The sequence below is a fragment of the Alexandromys fortis genome, unplaced genomic scaffold, assembly GCF_014885135.2.
Source record: "Alexandromys fortis isolate MF-2015 unplaced genomic scaffold, M_Fortis_MF-2015_v1.1 scaffold_35, whole genome shotgun sequence".
Classification (NCBI taxonomy): Eukaryota; Metazoa; Chordata; class Mammalia; order Rodentia; family Cricetidae; genus Alexandromys; species Alexandromys fortis.
In genome coordinates, this window is record NW_026067913.1 from 5,037,319 (window position 1) to 5,054,507 (window position 17,189).

General features: G+C 39.6%; 1 protein-coding gene and 1 long non-coding RNA gene across 4 annotated transcripts in view; one reads left to right on the forward strand and one right to left on the reverse strand.

Annotated features, from left to right (window-relative positions):
• Mipol1 (mirror-image polydactyly 1) overlaps positions 1 to 14,337 on the reverse strand; it is a 221,057-nt gene extending 206,720 nt beyond the window's left edge. For all 3 annotated transcript variants that reach the window (XM_050138773.1, XM_050138774.1, XM_050138775.1), the window contains exon 1: positions 14,229 to 14,337. The gene's annotated coding sequence lies outside the window, so the exon portion shown is untranslated. The remainder of the gene's footprint in view (positions 1 to 14,228) is intronic.
• A 125-nt stretch (positions 14,338 to 14,462) lies between these two features.
• The window catches only part of LOC126499579 (uncharacterized), a 272,453-nt gene continuing 269,726 nt past the window's right edge, over positions 14,463 to 17,189 (forward strand). The window contains exon 1 of the long non-coding RNA XR_007591115.1: positions 14,463 to 14,568. This is a non-coding gene — a long non-coding RNA (uncharacterized lncRNA). The remainder of the gene's footprint in view (positions 14,569 to 17,189) is intronic.

Genomic DNA, 17,189 nt, shown 5'->3' on the forward strand with positions numbered 1-17,189 from the left:
GATATAAGGATAAATATTTATAATACAATTAGGTATTGTGCTAGTTTAATAAACTGTTGAGAGTATGCTCTCCCCAAAATCTGTTTGCTCACTATACCCAGGTAGACAGACAACTAGGCTCCCAGTACCAGGCATGTTTTTTCTCCTGTTGGGAAGACCTTAAGCCCAATTAGAGAGTTGATGATTACCAGCAAGATGAGTGACACCACTCTACCCTTTGGGTTATGGTGCCATGCTGGTCATTGCTGTGGTTCATTTGGCATCATAGCTGGGTAGGAATATTGGTTGCATCCCTACCTTCCAGTAATGTTAAGGTTAGTCCTCAGGGAGGAGACTCCAAAGTCAGATTCAGCTCAGATACTCAGGGTCTTGCATCTGAAGTACATGGTGTCTTCAAATATAGGGACTAATCTTCAGCCACTGGGAATCAACCAATGGCAACCCCAATAGTCTAGAAGTCTGAGTCTCTTGGACTTCTGATTGATAACCCAAAAGAGGGTTTCTCATGCATGGCATTTGGGTTTTTATTAGACAGTCTATGGTTCCTAGGGGAAGCACTGTCAGCCCAAGTGGGATAACAATTTTTTAAAATTATGAAAATGTATACACATAGACATATATATTGTATATAACTCTTTATTAAATAATAGTATGATTCCGTATGGTTTCTGCAGGCATTCTTTGAGTGTTGTTTTCTTCTCCTCCTCTTTTCCTTCTGTATTGACCTCCTATTGCCCTCCCCAGGCAAAGCACCACTCCCATTTTACCCATTTACACATTGCTTGAATTACATAAAATGTGTATAATACTAATATACTATTATTAATGTAATAGTATCTGAGGAATTTGTACAACATCTTTTGATCATATTCACCTTTTCCAAGATCCACCCCTCCTTCCATACCCACCCATTTTAGTGTCTTATTATTTTTAGCCATCAAGTCTAACTTGCACTACCCATACATTCTTGAATGTGTGGCCTTCCACTAAAAGTGGTCAATTATCTGGGGCAACACTCTTAAAGAAGCTCATTTTCCCTCACCCAGCAGCTATCAACTGCCAATGGTGCTTCTGTTAGTGGTAGGACTTCATGGCCACCTCCCCTCTCCACACTGGGATTTAGTCTGGTTTGAGTTTGCACAAGATCATAGAAACTCCACAACTTTTTAATCATGATACAAAATTATGTACAAATAACTCAATACAAACACACCAAAATCAGTTACCAGTATAAAGACTTAAATTAACAGTAATAAAAGTAACTTATTTTTCCTATATTAGTTTAATTTCCACAATCATGTAAAAATTTAATACATAATTTACCTGTAGTATCTTTATGTTGTTGATTCAAATGTATTACTATTCATTTGTCTACTAGACTATGAAGTGAATTTATTTGTATAGTAAACTTGAAATATTTATGAGTTTATAAGTACATTAATATCAATAGCATCCACTGAGAAAGAATGTGGTATAAAGTATATAGAGACACATACATATATACCATATACATATATACATAGACACAAACACACATTTTGTATACTTGGTATAAACACACACACACACACACACACACACACACACACACACAGTGGTAGTGAGAAAATATTCCCATTTGGAAAGGTAAGAATGGGGCCATAGCAAGAGGAGGTCAGAACAAAACAAGACCCATACTTAGCAGCACAAGAACACTGAAGCAATCTACCTGGCATCTGAGACTCTAATGGAATCATTTGAGCTCCTATGGGCTTGAGTAGCCCTGCCCTTCCAGTCTGCAGCACTCACAGTCTAGAAAATCAGCCCCATTTCACTCCTGAAGCTTTCCTCAATGGGATGTCATCTCTAACACCAAGAGGTCTCTACTACAAGTAAGGTTTTATCTTTACAGCTTAACCCAATGCCTTTTCAACATCTCTGGCAAGGAATCTAATACTGCCACACAGTGCCTGGCCTCAGAAGCTTTCGTGAATCAGGTGCAAGTTGTCAGAATTCCTCACTCTACTGAATTCAGTTGTCAGCTCAAGATAGAGAATATTATCCCCTGGGCCATAACTGCAATGGCCACAATGCCTTAGTGCCTACATCTGAGAAAATAATTTCCTAGGCAATTGATTTCAAGCAGAAAACTCCTTCAGCACCAGACTTAGATAAGGGCAGTGAGCAGTAACCAAGACGCAGCCTGAGGGAATGGAGAGAGACCCAGCAGTTAAGGGCATGCACTGCTCTTAAAGAGTCCCAGAGTTCAATTCCCAGCACTCATATGGTAACTCACAACCACCTGTAACTCCAGCTCCAGTGGATCCAGCACCTCTGACTGCCACAGGGACCCACGCACAGACAAATACACTTGATTAAAATGAATTATTTTTTTTTGAAAAATAAACACAGCCTGAATATTGTTATAAGGTAAAAACAGTGAAGTCAGGAATTCTAAATATAAGAGAACTTGTGATGGGCTATAGGAAAGCCGAACTAAACCAGACAAGAGGAAGGACCTGCCCTGCTGGCGAGTGGAGGAGAGCCAGTCTCAGCTGGTACCAGCAGGCTCCTGAAGAGCTCTCAACAGGGCACCACTGTCCTTGCCTCTAGTAAATTTCTCTTCTTCTAATGTGCCTGGTTATAGCAATAACAGTGATTTGTGGTTAAGGACAGCTTCTAAGAAATTCTTCTGTATTCCAGGAAAAAGACCACTGTGGTGGGAAAGGGAAAGGGAACTGGTAGACCAAGATTTTTAGTCCTGATTCTGAAGGCCAGCCTGCTGTTACTGCCCAGCTCCATCTGCTCTCACACTGGAGGATATACTTTCACCTTCACTTGCTAAAAATAAATTTTGACTGCCTGTTCAACCTAGGTCCTGATGAGAATTCTTTGCCCTCCAGAGTATAAGAGCCAAGACAGCTGCCATGGCTGGGATCAGAAAGAATCCAGGTGAGCAAACTTCCCCATAACACTATTTTGTCTTAAAATTTCCTCTTCCAAATATATAATTAGTGCATTTTTTTTGAAATGCAGTCTCACTCAAATCCTCAAGATATCGGCAGAATATAGCCAGGGTTGTTTTTTGTTTGTTTGTTTTTGTTTGTTTGTTGCCAGAATATAGTACAAATGGCCTGTTCCCATTTCAGATAGTCTCTGTACCCCTCTGAAACCTCATGAGCCGAGCCATTACCATCCACATTTCTCTTGGCATTCTGGTCTCTCAGACTCCCACCACAACAGATTTAGAATTCCTTAAACACGAGCTTCAACCCCTTCCACTTTCCTCCCACAAATCAGTTCCAAAGGCCTATGAACTGTACAATTTCACCTCAGCAACAGCTCCATTTCTTGGTGCCATTTTTTTTTTTTTTGACCAAACACCTAACAGAGCAACTTTTAAAGGGGAAGGTTTATCATACAGTTTGAGAAGATCCAGTCCATCAGAGTGGCTAAAGCACAGTGCAGGAAGCATGAGATGGTAGTCACACTGCATGTATATCAAAAACTACATGAAATCTAACTTGACGGCTGGCTGAATTATACCAGAGCCATTCCTATGCCTACTTTGCTATATTTGGGCCGCCTGAGCTGTAGCCAGTGTGGGCAGAAATAATAAAAATCAGTTTCAGGACTCACCCTGAAGGCATTCAGTGAGCTCCTACTCTTCAACACTTACACATCTGAAAATTCTGCAGTGGTGGCATCACAAGCCTACGCTTTGCTGTGACTTAAGTGTGCTTTAAACGGCTCGTGTGCTAGAGGCTTGGCCCTCAGTAAAACAGTGCTGGGAAGTGATGCGGAACCATTCTAGGGCAGAGCCTAGTGGGATGTAATCCCACTGAGAAAAATGGCCTCTATAATGGACTTCTTTGGTTCTCACAGAGAGCTGTTATGTTATGTGTCCCAGGGTTTCTGTTGCTGTTAATGAAATACCATGACCAAAAGCAACTTCGGGAATATATACAGTTTGTAGTCTATCACCCAGGAAAGTCAGGGCAAGAACATGGATGCAGGAGCTGATGCAGAGACCATGTAGGGGTGCTGCTTATGGGGTTGCTCCTCAAGGTTTGCTCAGCCTGCTCTCTTACATACTCCGGGACCATCTGCCCAGGATGGCACCACCCAATGAGCTGGGTCCCATCATATTAATCACTAATTAAGAAAATGCACCACAGGTCAATCTCAATTGGGGTTCCCTTTTCCCAAATGACTTCAGCTTGTGCCAAGTTTACATAAAATTAGCAGCACAGCTGCAGGATGGCCTTGTGGGTAAAGCCACTTGCCTCCAAGCCTGTCAACCACATGGCGGAAGGAGTGAACTAACTTCTGTGCAAGTTGTCCTCTGACCTCCTTGTGTGAACTGTGGCACACGTGCACATGTGCACACACTCTACAGGAGCAGACGAGTTTTACAATTAATGTCTTTGTTCTGATTAGATGAAATAATTAACTATACTGGAAAAAAAAACTTCAAAGAACTGAATAGAAGAGACTATGTTAAATGAAAACTACTTTGGAATAAACAGACCATTTCATTTGATTATCAAGTATTCTCTAAGAAACAGGTACAGGCAAAAAGACATATTTAGGTCATATGAAAAAACAACCAAGTGCTACCAATGCCTTCATTTTAGTCTTGGAGCAAGTAATTCAGAATTCTGATGCACACACCCCCATAGTGGTATTTCATTTGTATTTTGATAAAGCTTGCCTGAAGTTCAAAGAGTAAAACAGCCCCACTGGTCAGCCTTACAGACCAGGCAGTGGTTTCACACACCTTTAATCCCAGTAGCCGCACTAGTTTGCCATAGAAACCAGGCGGTAGTGGTACATGCCTTTAATCCCAGCACCAGAGAGGAATTTAAAACACATGAAGGCAGCTCTCAGACAGTCTCATTCTGAGGATTCCTGGAGGCAGGATCACCAATTCAGAGTGAGGTAGAGGTAAAAGGCAGTGGCTGGCCGTTTTGCTTTTCTGACCTTCAGGTTGAGCCCCAATTTCTAACTCTGGGTTTTTATTAATCGTGCTACACTCCCCCAATTCAAAGATAGCAAATTTGTGTTGTTTTAAGCCAGTAATTTTTGGATCTTTGTTACAGCTGTCACAATAAGAGGAAACTGAAGCACGGCCTTGTAAGTTGTATAGATCACACTACCCAGTGTACTCAAAGACACTTTCAGCTTCTCTTAGATAACAAATTTTAAATGACCCACAAGCTGTGTGTTAGTTGAAAAAAAATTTCTTTATTATTTTTTAAATTTATTTTAATTAATTTATTTTTTAAGGCTAGGCTCACAGCCAAAATTTCTTTTACTCCTAGAACAAATTTTAAAATGATTCCTATGTAATCATAAAATGATTATTCAGATATCAGTTTGTCTTGCTTTTGAATTTTGCTCTATTGGAACTCACTCTATAGACCAGACTGGCCTCGAACCCAGAGATCCACCTACCTCTGCCTCCAGAGTGCTGAGATTAAATGTGTGCACCACTACCTGGCTGGTTTGTCATTTTTTAAGCCAGTTGCTTTTATCAAATAACTTTTCCTGTTTTAGCAAATCAAAAATAGAATTGTAAATTTCACAAATCAGTACAATCTCCAAGACAAGAAGTACTAGCAACTTCTTCTAAAAAAAAAAAAAAAGGCAATTTTTTTTCTCTTACACCCATTAGACACAATCAACATCTATAATCATGAGACTTTCAAACAATGAAGAACATTTAGCTGTATCTAACTTCCAAAAGAATAATACTTCAGGTATATTGAACCTGGACCCATAGGAGTCAATAGAAAACTGTGAAACTTGGTACTATGTGAAATACTTTGGGCTTTTTTGTTGCTTTATTTTTAAAAAAAAAAAAAACTATTATGTTCTGTTTTTGAGCATGAACTTTGCTGATGACAATGACATTGTGTCTCATTGTCAAAAGGTTAGACAGTCCAGAAAATTAAACTGAATAAATTAAATGTGGTTAAGACAGAAGGACCAGATCTACAAACAGAACCCTTCCCTCCAAAATTAGGCAAAGCCTAGAAAACCACAGCAGAGATATTAATGCGTGCGCGGATACAGCATCTACTGTGCAGAAGCAGAGGGAAGCACAGCAGCAAATCAGTGTCTGTGAACCAGGAGAATCCTCCAAACCGACAGCTAAGCTCTCCGGAGACAAATGAATCAGGTTTGAAAGCTGTAGCTGTAGGAACTCTCAAACACTTGACAGATGTCTTCGCAACATCATGCACAAACTTGAAATGGAATTCAGACTCAACAGAAAGGCAATAACAACGAGTGGAGGGGAGCAAGTAGAAGCTGGGAAGGGAAGGCATTATAACAGAGACCTTTACAAATTACTGGCATTTTTACAAGCTTAAAAGCCACAGCACACACTTTAATAAACTACTTACATTAATAATCTTCAGAAAGTCATAGAGAGGATTTAAAGGCTAAAAGATCATCTTCTTTATAGTGAAAATATAACCAAGTATTTATTTTAATCACTAAAAGAAAGATGATCAAAAGTCAGATGACAAAGTAAAATGATGCAAAATTTGCAACTTTGTAACTATGACCGATAAAAGAAAAACTAACAGAAATATAAATTCTAGGCACTTTCCACATCACTATCTCACCCAGAAAATAGTCTAGAATACAACAAAAGGAAAATAGAAAGGGGGGGTCACCTATTACATTCACTAACAAAATAATGATTTTAGAAATTTACTGTCTTTTTACACTTTTTACAGACACACACACACACACACACAGTTTCTCCAAATACTTATTTTTGGCAGAATATTGTATGATTTTTCCAAACATTTACTTAGTGTTTGTTTCATAGGCCACTGGGTAGCAATAGCTTACGTTTCCATTCTGAGCATGTCCACAAACATCTTTTGGTGACTTTCAAAGACACCACTAAAAATAAATATGTTATATGCTAAAGAGTAGCCTAACATTTTAGTCACTAATAGTTAACCGGCACATTCTCTTGATTTTCCTAAAATAATTCTTAAAATTATAATACATTTTAGGAGAAAATCTATTCAAAAACTTCAATTAGAAAAATAATTTCTCCACTGTTTAAGATACATTTGCATATGGACCAGAGTTTGCAAACCCAAGTAATTAGTAATTAGCATGATGGGATAATTTTAAATGAGACCATAATTCTAAATGGGTAGCAAACAAAACGCTGTCCTTTAAAGATAATACATGGACTTTAACTGAAAAGAAGATCAAAATTAATAATTAGAATGGAATAAAGACAATAGAAATTATGATGCTGAAATTCTAAACCCAGATTTTATCATTAAAGAACTGTAAAAACTGACAGAATATTTTTGTACATTAACTTCCAAGGTTTCAATTCATTTACCAAATGAATTACAATAATCCTGCCTACTGTGCCAGCTCATGCCAGTGAATAAAATGTTCTGCTTTGAAATGTTGTAAGCTATAACACAGCTCCCATGCTGGCAATAAGCTGTTTGACATAAATTAAGGAAATAACTTCAATTTACATTAAAATTTGAAGACAATAAAAGTATTAAAATACTAATCAGTTTTAAGACATGTTGCTTTAAAGTCAGTCAGAAAAAAATTATTAAAAGAAATTTAAATTTAATTTTGATATATAATTAGCTACCAAATAAAAATTTCTAGCCACTTTAATGTCCAGTTGGCTTTTTAATATTGTTATGGTTTGAATCCCAAATGTCCCCCTGAAGACAATAACAGGATGTAGGTCTCTTCTTATCTGAGAGAGTTAAGCAAGGCCCAAGTGGATCCTGAACTACAAGTAGTACTGAACATCATATATCTTGTGGCTTACTATACATACTAAGTTATAATGAACTTTAATTAAAATTAAGCATGTTCAATCCAGAATACTCTTAAAAAAATGGGTACAGTAAAATATAAAAAGAACAAGTAATAATACAGATTAATCAGAATTGTATACTATAATAAAGGTTATTCTATAACCTCACTTTATTAAACCAACATAACCCCTAAGTGCACTCTAAATATGTCCTACCCACAGAGAAGTACAGTTCTCACCCTTCATCAAGGAAACCTCTCTTAGCAACACACACCGGTACAGAAAACCACCACCAATCAAAGCACAGAGTTGTTGAGCTCAGTTTCAACAGACACATCTACAAAACTCCTGTCCCTAAGGCTCAGGGAACACTGGGGAAATGGGGGAGAAAAGATTTAAGAACCAGAAAAACAGGGAGTTTGCAGTGAGACTGTGTCTCCTGGAAATGTCAGAAGCTACACCTATCAAGTCTCACCAGACCGGAACAAGGATGACACCAGTAGGCATGGTAACACAGATGGGGTGAGAGGGAGCACAAGAGAATTCAACACTAAACAAAGAACTGCAGGAAACAAGGATTGCTGAGAGTGGGAAAAATAGTATCCCCAGGGACAAGCACACCATTGGCTACCCAATACCAAATGGGCACACACACACACAAGTAAGATTATACAGACTGAGTAGGTTGTATGTATTTACTTAGGAGTGTGTGTGTGTGTGTGTGTGTGTGCGTGTGTGTGAAAGACAGAGAGAGAAACAAAAAGAGAGAGAGAGAGAGAGAGAGAGAGAGAAAGAGGCCATAAATTTGAAAGTGGAGTTGAGGGTATGGGAGGGTTTGGAAGGAAAAAGGAAAGAGGGAAATAACATATTTATTATAATTTTTATATTTGTATATAAGTTTTAATAACTATTTTAAGTTATTTTAACACACGAATTATATTTTAAGCTTTTCACTTAATAGATTGTAATATTAATCTCAGGTAACAAACTTTATTAAATAAAATTATGATAAAGTTGTTGTGAGACTATCATATTATTAAAATATGATTAAAAATAAAATTTTTATTTCACAGTTTATATAATGGAGAAAAAAAAAAAACCTCTCCTTTTAAAGCAAGCAATCAGTACCAGATCAATAAAAAGAGAGAAACCCAGAAGAGTCTGTATCTATTGACAAACCAAAATCATAATGTGAAAGTCTAACAAAAAAATATGGGGTTCAGGGATTATAAAATCTCTCAAATAACCTTAACTGCCTGGATGTCTTTCTTGGAAGACTTTCTGATCTAAGCTGCTGACCCTCTGGCCTGCCATGCAGTTGCCATTCTTAGACCACTGTCTTGTTCTCAGTCTTTCCCTAGGCTACATTATGCTTTCTGACATCTCAAATGTTTTGTTGTGTTTTTGTTTTGCTATTGTTTGTTTGTTTTGGTGGGTGCTTTGTTTTAATAGAACATAACTTGAAGAACTTTCAGAGGCTTGCAGTCTAGAAGAGTCTTATTCTGCATCTATCCTCCATTCTCCACATCCCTGACTTTCTGCTCTAGGTTTGGGGTCTTGTCCTTCAAATCTGTCAAGTAACTGAATTCAGCAGCAGATAGTGCTGGCGAGAAGACGGATGGACGCTAGCATATTCAGTTTTCTGGTTGTTTTGATAGCCCGGTTTTATGTTCTCTCTGAAAAGATCCAGGACTTCCTTTTCCATTCTTGGTGTTAGCAACTTTCACAAATAAATGCCAATGCTAAGGTTTCTCTTATTTTAACTACGAGCTCAGAAAAGAAAAAAAAAAGGGACAGAATACAACACAACTTGTTTTCAGTGGAGGTTTGTTTGACAGGCATTTGCCTAAAAAAGCTTAAACTAAATTTTTATACTTTATATTAAAAAAAAAGATGCCACTTAAAAGAAAAAAATAAGAATGCCCTAATCATTGTGTATTATTTTAACATTAAAAGTATTATACATGGAATACAGAATTCTAGAAAGATGTTCTTTGACTTCTGATGGGCTACATCCTGATAAATACATCAAAAATGTATTATATACACCTAAGCCACCAAATACCCAACTTTACACGGTGTACCAAAGACCACCACCTAAGAACTGCAGCTTGCTGGCACTGCCCAGTGCAGGAATAACAGTATCTTAGCAAGTCTACCCCTAGCCTGAATAAAGACTGAAATTATAGATTTGAGATATCACTTTTACTGAATATCTATCAGTTTCTCACTAACTTGTAGGAATAGTTTATTTGTATTTTAATAAATAAAGCTTGCCTGAAGATCAGAATGCAAATCTAAGCCACTAGAGGCCAGGCAGTGGTGTCACTGTCTGGTGTCAACTTTAATCCCAGGATTTGGGGAGATAGAGGCAGATGGATCTCTGTGAGTTCAAAGCTATTCTGGACTACACAGGATCAATCCAGAAACAGACCCAGGTGGTGGTGTTTCACGCCTTTAATCCCAGTGTTTGGGAGTCACACAACTTTAATCCCAGCACTAGGAAGGTGGAGACAGGAGCAACATGGCTGGGCGGAGAGAGGACTATAAAGGGAAGAGCCAGTGTAGTGTGGAGTGTGAGGATTCATGGAGGCAGGATCTTGCACATTCAGTCTGAAGATTTGATAGAGGCAGGAGGTCTTTCTAGAGGTTGGCTATTTTGCTTTTCTGATCTTCAGCTTGAACCCCAATATTTGTCTCTGGGGTTTTTTATTATTCGTGCTAAATCACCCCAAAGCCAAAAAAAAAATCTTAAGGTGAAAAACCAAGTCAGAGATAGCAAATACTTTTTTCTTCAACTTCTCAACAAATACACTATTTCAAAATGAAAGGGTTTTAAAAAAAAAAAATGAACTGAGTCACTGATAAAAGAGGATGCCTCACTTACAGGAAAATAGATTAACCATAAACCTGCATATTTTGAATAGCAGAACCTCAAAAAATAGATATGTACCTCTCTCTCTCTCTCTGTGTGTGCTTTAACAGATAGCAAATTGTCAGCGATTATCACTACTAAAAGGGATTCATACATATACAAGTAATTAATGAAAGAAAATTTTAATGAAAGAGAATTGAGCAACAGCCTTAATAAGAAACAGATAAAACAGTCCATCCATTGATGAATCCATATCACATGCACAGACATGCTTTGTAAACAACCATATACAAATTGATAACAAGTTATGATTATTCATTTATTCAAAAATGTCTATATGTTTTACATTTTGATCTTTATATGCATTACATTTCATAAAAGTTTTTTAAAGTTATTATTATCTTTAAAAATGTATTAGCAAAATCCTTAAGATAAAACTAAAAAGAAGCCCTGTGCAGTGGAGCATGTCTTTACCACCAGCACTCCGGAGGCAGAAGCAGGAGGATCTCTCTGAGTTCAAGGCCAGCCTGGTGTACACAGCAACTTCTAAGACATCCAAAACTAAATAGAGAGAGACTGTCAAAAAATTAAAAGAAGAGATATTGACATGTTTCAAGAAGAAACAATAAAACTCAAGATTATAGACTGCAGTAAAATGAACAGTTTTATAGTCCAGTTATTTCTAAAATATATAAATCCAAGCATAATGAAAGCAATCTCAATGTGTATACACAGCTCATCTAATGCAAAACTGTAAATTTATAAGAATATACCGCCTACTTGTATATATTCAAAATAGAATAAAATTAAAAAGAACAATACTTTCAATTTTAGCAACATCAGAACCAGGGTTTCTCTAACCAACTACCAAAAACAGTTCTACGGGAAATCTGTCCCATTATTCAACCATTTCATGAAGCACCAAACCAGTTACCCCTTTAAAATAAAACTTTATGATGCCAGATTAGAGACTTCAAAACAAAACAACAAAAACTATAACCCAAAATAAAACTGGGTATTATAGTTACGATTAAATTTAATACTTCAGGACCAAACATATTAAAGTAAACAAGTTAAGTGCAGTGGCCCATAACTGTCCTATCAGCTACTTGGTGGGCTAAGGCATGAAGATGATTGGAAGCCGAGAGTTCAGGGCCAGTCAGAGCAACTAATGATGACAATAACGACAACAACCAAAGACTCCAGGCACCAGCAGACAGCTCTCCAGAGTCAGAAACAGGAGAATCAAAACCTAAGAACATCCTCAGCTACTTAACTCGTTTGACGACAGCCTAAAGGACAGGAGATCCTGGGTTGTTTGTTTGTTTTTTAAAAAGGATTTAAAGTGAGAGATTACAATGTAGTTCTGTTATGAAGAGCTATTTTTCACTAATTTTTCTGAATTTAATAAATTTAATAAACAGCACATTTGCTACTTATTGCTGCCAAACAGATTATTTCATTAGAATTTATTTTAAAAGTACTTACATAAACCGTTATTGTGTCAGAAGGTGTGGCCTATCTTAAATCTGTGTTTACTTAGTAATCAAAGAAGAATCAATATCACATTGCTAGACTACCCTAAATGTCTCAATATACTTCTAATACATCTTAAATTTAATACATATTAAATTCACTTCTTAAAAAAAAAAAACACCTAAAAGTAGAACCTGTCTTCTGTAAATGTTAACTGAAATAATAGGCAGGGAAAGCTGGAGCAGTCCTGAGCAGCCATTGTTTAAATACAGCAAGGGCTGGCGAACTTCAGCCCACAGCACAAATTCAGTCCAGGTACTCAGCCAAAATGATTAACCAGGAGGTACTTACGCTGTAATGGCTCCAGTCCCTTGGATTCCTATGCAAGTAAACTCAAATCCAATGATTACTATTGGTACAAGCAGGGTTTTCTGTAATGCAAATACTATTATGCTGTTTTTTTTAATGTAACTAACATTTTATGTATGTTGGTATTTTGTCTACATGTATGCCTTGGCACCGAAGTGCACATAAGCATGCTAAGAGGGCAGAAGGAGACATAGATTTCCTGGGACTAGAGTTAAAGAAGGTTGTGCGCACCATGTAGATGCCGGGCATCAAACCGGGTTTTGCACTCTTAACCACCAATCTATTGCTCCATCCCTTATTATGTTCTTTCTTGATCTTGATACTAGATAAAAGAGTATACGTGATGAAATGCGGTGAGTTGTACACATGACTTAAATACTTGAAAGTTACCACACAAAGATTTGTATTTCATACTCTGTGTCTCTGAAGAAAAAAAAAATGTGTCTATCACTTATTCATATTTGTTTTGCCATCATTACTTTAATGAAACAACTCATATTATCTCACTTTTAAAATGTAAACCTCAATTAGTTTTACTGGCATAGTATTACATAGGTTTGGTTTCCATTGTTTTGATAAATACCAAGACTAAAAGCAGCATGGGGGGCAGGAGGAGGGCTTCCATCACCCAGGGAAGCTACCAAAGTTGCTCAAAGCTAGAACCGGAAAGCAGGAACTGAAGCAGACACTAGGGAGTAACCCGGCTTAATGGCTTGCTCTCCAGGACTTGTTTGGCTTGCTTTCTTATACACCCGAAGACCACCTGACCAGTGGTGATACCGCCCACAGTGATCTGGGCCCACCCAAATCAAATTCAGGAAAATGTCCAAAGACGTGCCCAAAGGACAATCTGATGGAGGTAATTCCTGGCAAACTGACAAAGGGAATGTGTGTGTGTGTGTGTGTGTGTGTGTGTGTGTGTGTGTGTGTATGGTGACAGCCTATGTAATGATTACATAACTGTCATTTTATGCTTTCCAGATAGAAGACCACACTGTGTAAAATGAGTAACTCATTATTAGTAGGTTAAAATTGTCCTCCCTTAACTCTGTCCACGACCACTGGGAATTAACTCGCATAAAATGCTCGAAGGAGCCCACCCAAAGTCCTGTTCTCGTGGAAAGGTGTTTCTTTAGACCACCCTAGTCTGTCCTGCTATCTGGTAGTTTAGCCAGCTCCTTCCGTAAAGTTCCTTCAAGAACTTCACCAGTAAGTACCACTGGGAGGTGTCATCCTCCAGTCAGAAAAGTCGCCTCCTGGATGTTGTGAAAGCGGAGCTGGCATCTCCAGGCGCTCTTACAGCAGCGGGCTCCGCGCGCGCTGCGCGACCCTGGAGTTTGGCTTGCACTTTCCAGGGTGAGGACTCTAAAGTGCTCAAGTGTCCCGCAAGGACACAGTGGATCCGCGGTCCAGCCAGGGCTGAAACCCGACCTCGCCAAGACTGAGAGGAAAAACAACCCACACTTTTGACCAATGTTCAGTCTCTTTAACTTTTGCAAGCCCGTGCCGAAACCTGAGGAGAAGGAGCAGTGTGTCACCTGAGAACCCCGCGACACCGGCCCTCGAGGGTGGCCGACACGCTCCGGGCCAATCCCACGCACACCTCCTCGCATCTCCAGGGGCTGCGGCCGGAAGTGGGGGAGCCGGCTGCAGCCCACCCCGATCTGCCCTCCCTTCCCCAGCTCTCCCGGTCCACGCCGTTACCTAAGGAGCCGCGAGAACCCTCCGCGCCCACTCGGCTCGCTCGCGCAGTCTCTCAGGCCTGAGGCGCCGCCACCGAAGCAGCCAATCTCCGCGCGCCCGCTACGCGCGCCCCCGAACGACCAAAAGAGGCGGGGCAGACGAGAGGGAGCGCGCCGCGAGGTTGCGCGCACCGGGCATGCGCGAGCCCGCTGGCGACCTCGGGGCGGGGCTTCCGGCGAGCCTGGGGCCGCGGAAAGTGAGGAGAGGTGCTGGAGAGGAAGGGGGCCGAGGTCGCCCGTTGGGGAGTAGCGGACTGCTGTCCAGACAAACTCTGGTCTGGCTAGAGGAGGAGAAACGTGGGGTGCGTGGCCTCGGTCTCACGTGGGCGAGCTTCAGTGGGCAGAACTGTGGTTTCCTTTCGTGGGTTTAGGTTTGCGCGCGCACCGGAGGAAGGGCGCTGCAAAGTGAGCCGGAGTGAGACCTTGATGCTGGCCAAAGAACCTTTCGGAAAAACTTTAAAGCTGGTGGCAGTTTTTACTTCAGGACTAGAGAGAGAGTGTGTTTTAGACCATGTGCATTCACCAAATGTTCGGTCTCTGAATTTCAAAAAAAAAAAAAAAAACCTGAATGCCAAGGATGTTGCTTTATTGCGGAGTTAAAAAGGTAACAAGGAATTGTATCTGAACTGGTGTAACTGGTAAGGATTCAAGTATTTCCTCTGAGAAAGACGGAGAGAAGTGGCGTCTCTGCTGCCCAGTCTGATGCAGAACTCCTGCCTCCACCTTGGCCAGGTTGCTGGGACTTAACACTGGCAGTTTAGTATTGAGTTTAAAAGTCACTTTAATTAAATTACCTAGTATTCTCTGAGTATTTGCTGACCAAATAGCCAACAAAAGCAACTTAGAGAAGGCTTTATTTTGGCTTACAGACTAAGAAGAGATACTGTCCATCTTGGTGATGGAGTCATAATGACAGGCTGGTCACATAGCTGGTCACAGTGCATCCACAGTCAAGAAGCAGAGGAAAAAATGGAAAATAGGGCTGGGCTATACAACCCATTCCCAGGGACCCGTTTCCTCTAGCAAAGGTTCATTTTCCAGAAGTTCCCCAACCTCCAAAATAAAGCATCCAACTGGAAACGGTCAAGGTCAGAGACTAGGCATTCCTAAGAAGTCAGGTTCAGCCACCTACCATTAAGAGACCAATTAGACAATTAATAATGAAAGCCAGAAAAAATATATTCAATGTGGACAGAATGGGAAGAGGAACATAGAGATCCAATGACCTCTCCCATACCCCAAGTCTAAGTTCAGGGCCATAACTAGAGGGCAACAGGTATGCATAACTAAGCAGTCCTGTCTAAAGTGTGGTCTGTCTTTCAACTTCACACTCTTCTACAAGGTGGACTGTCAACTTGTCAAAACTGTGAAATGGCTTTCCAGGAAACAAGATCTCCCTCTAGCTGGTACAATGGTTTTAGCCTTTGTCTCATTTGAGACTTCTGGGAAAATTGCAAATTCTTAGGCTCCATTGCCTCAGGATTCTGATAGCCAAAAGGAGGGGCAAAAGTATCTCTTTGGGATATCTCTATTCCTGCCAGGACTTTAACAGGACAAAATGTTCAAGTATTTGAGCCAATAGAAGACATTTCATGTTCAAACCCTAGCCAAGTGTGCTGAGTGAATTACTTGGGGAAGATACTCAGTTCATATGCAGTGGTGTTTTCTGGATTGGAATGAAGATAAAGTTATGAGAGTAAAGTGAAGATAACAGTGTTGATTGAGGTTTCTGTACTGCCTAGTTTCTGCACTCATTAAGTCCCAAAGAAATTACACAGAGGTCTTCATTGACTATAAACTGATTGGTCCATTAGCCCAGGCTTCTTATTAACTCTTATAACTTATATTAGCCCCATTATTCTTATCTATGTTAGCCATGTGGATTGGTACCTTTTTTGGTGAGGCAGTCACATCTTGCTTGCTCTGTGGCTGGATCAGGACTACAGACTCCTCTTCCCAGAATTCTCCTGTTCTCATCACCCTGCCTCTACTTCCTGCCTGGTTGTCCTGCCTATACTTCCTGCCTGGCTACTGGCCAATCAGAGATTTAAAATACAATTGACAGGGTACAAACCATTGTCCCACAGTATAATCGCTATGGTTAAAATGTCCACATTGAACCTCATGACTTTCCAATGCATCATGAAACATAGCCCTTTTACAAATCACTTTTCTAAAGAATCATGAATCATTTTTGAATCCCTTTTTTCAAAGGTGAGGATCTAGCCTGGGTCTTCACACATGTCAGAAGAGTATGTAACCACTGATCCACCGCAACTCTCATATGCATTACACACCAGAAGGGGCATTATGCATGGTACTAGAAACCTACCCAACTTCCCAGGGCTGGTGAGGCCTTGGCTCTAAGAGGTGAACCTTGTACTTCCTCTTCATTGAACCAGCATGATTCCTAAGTGTATTCTAAATACTTATCCTTCTACCCAGAGGAAAGTATAGATTTCATCCCTCATCAAAGAAGCTTCTCTTTGCAGCAGACTTTTTAGTTTAAGACAAGGTCTCACTGTGTAGTCCATAGTGGACTTAAACCCTCTTTCTTCTGTCTCAGCCTTCCAGGTAGTAAGTGTGTAGGCATGCACCACCATGCTGGGCTCTAGGCTTTTTAAAGCAATTTTAAGCTTACAGAAACTTGAACAATTGCACAGAGTTCTTAACCTTAAGTTTCCCATATTATTAAGATCTTTCATTACTATGATGTATTTGTTATAACTAATAAAAATAACTGATAAATTATATAGTGGTTTGAAAAGGAATGCCCCCTATAGGCTCATATATTTGAATGATTGGTCATAAGGAAGTTATGCTGCTTAAAAGTGTTTAGGGTATATGACCTTGTTGGAGGAAGTTATAACTGGGATCAGTGAATTTCAAAAGTTGAAGCCAGATACAATCTGTCTCTTCCTGC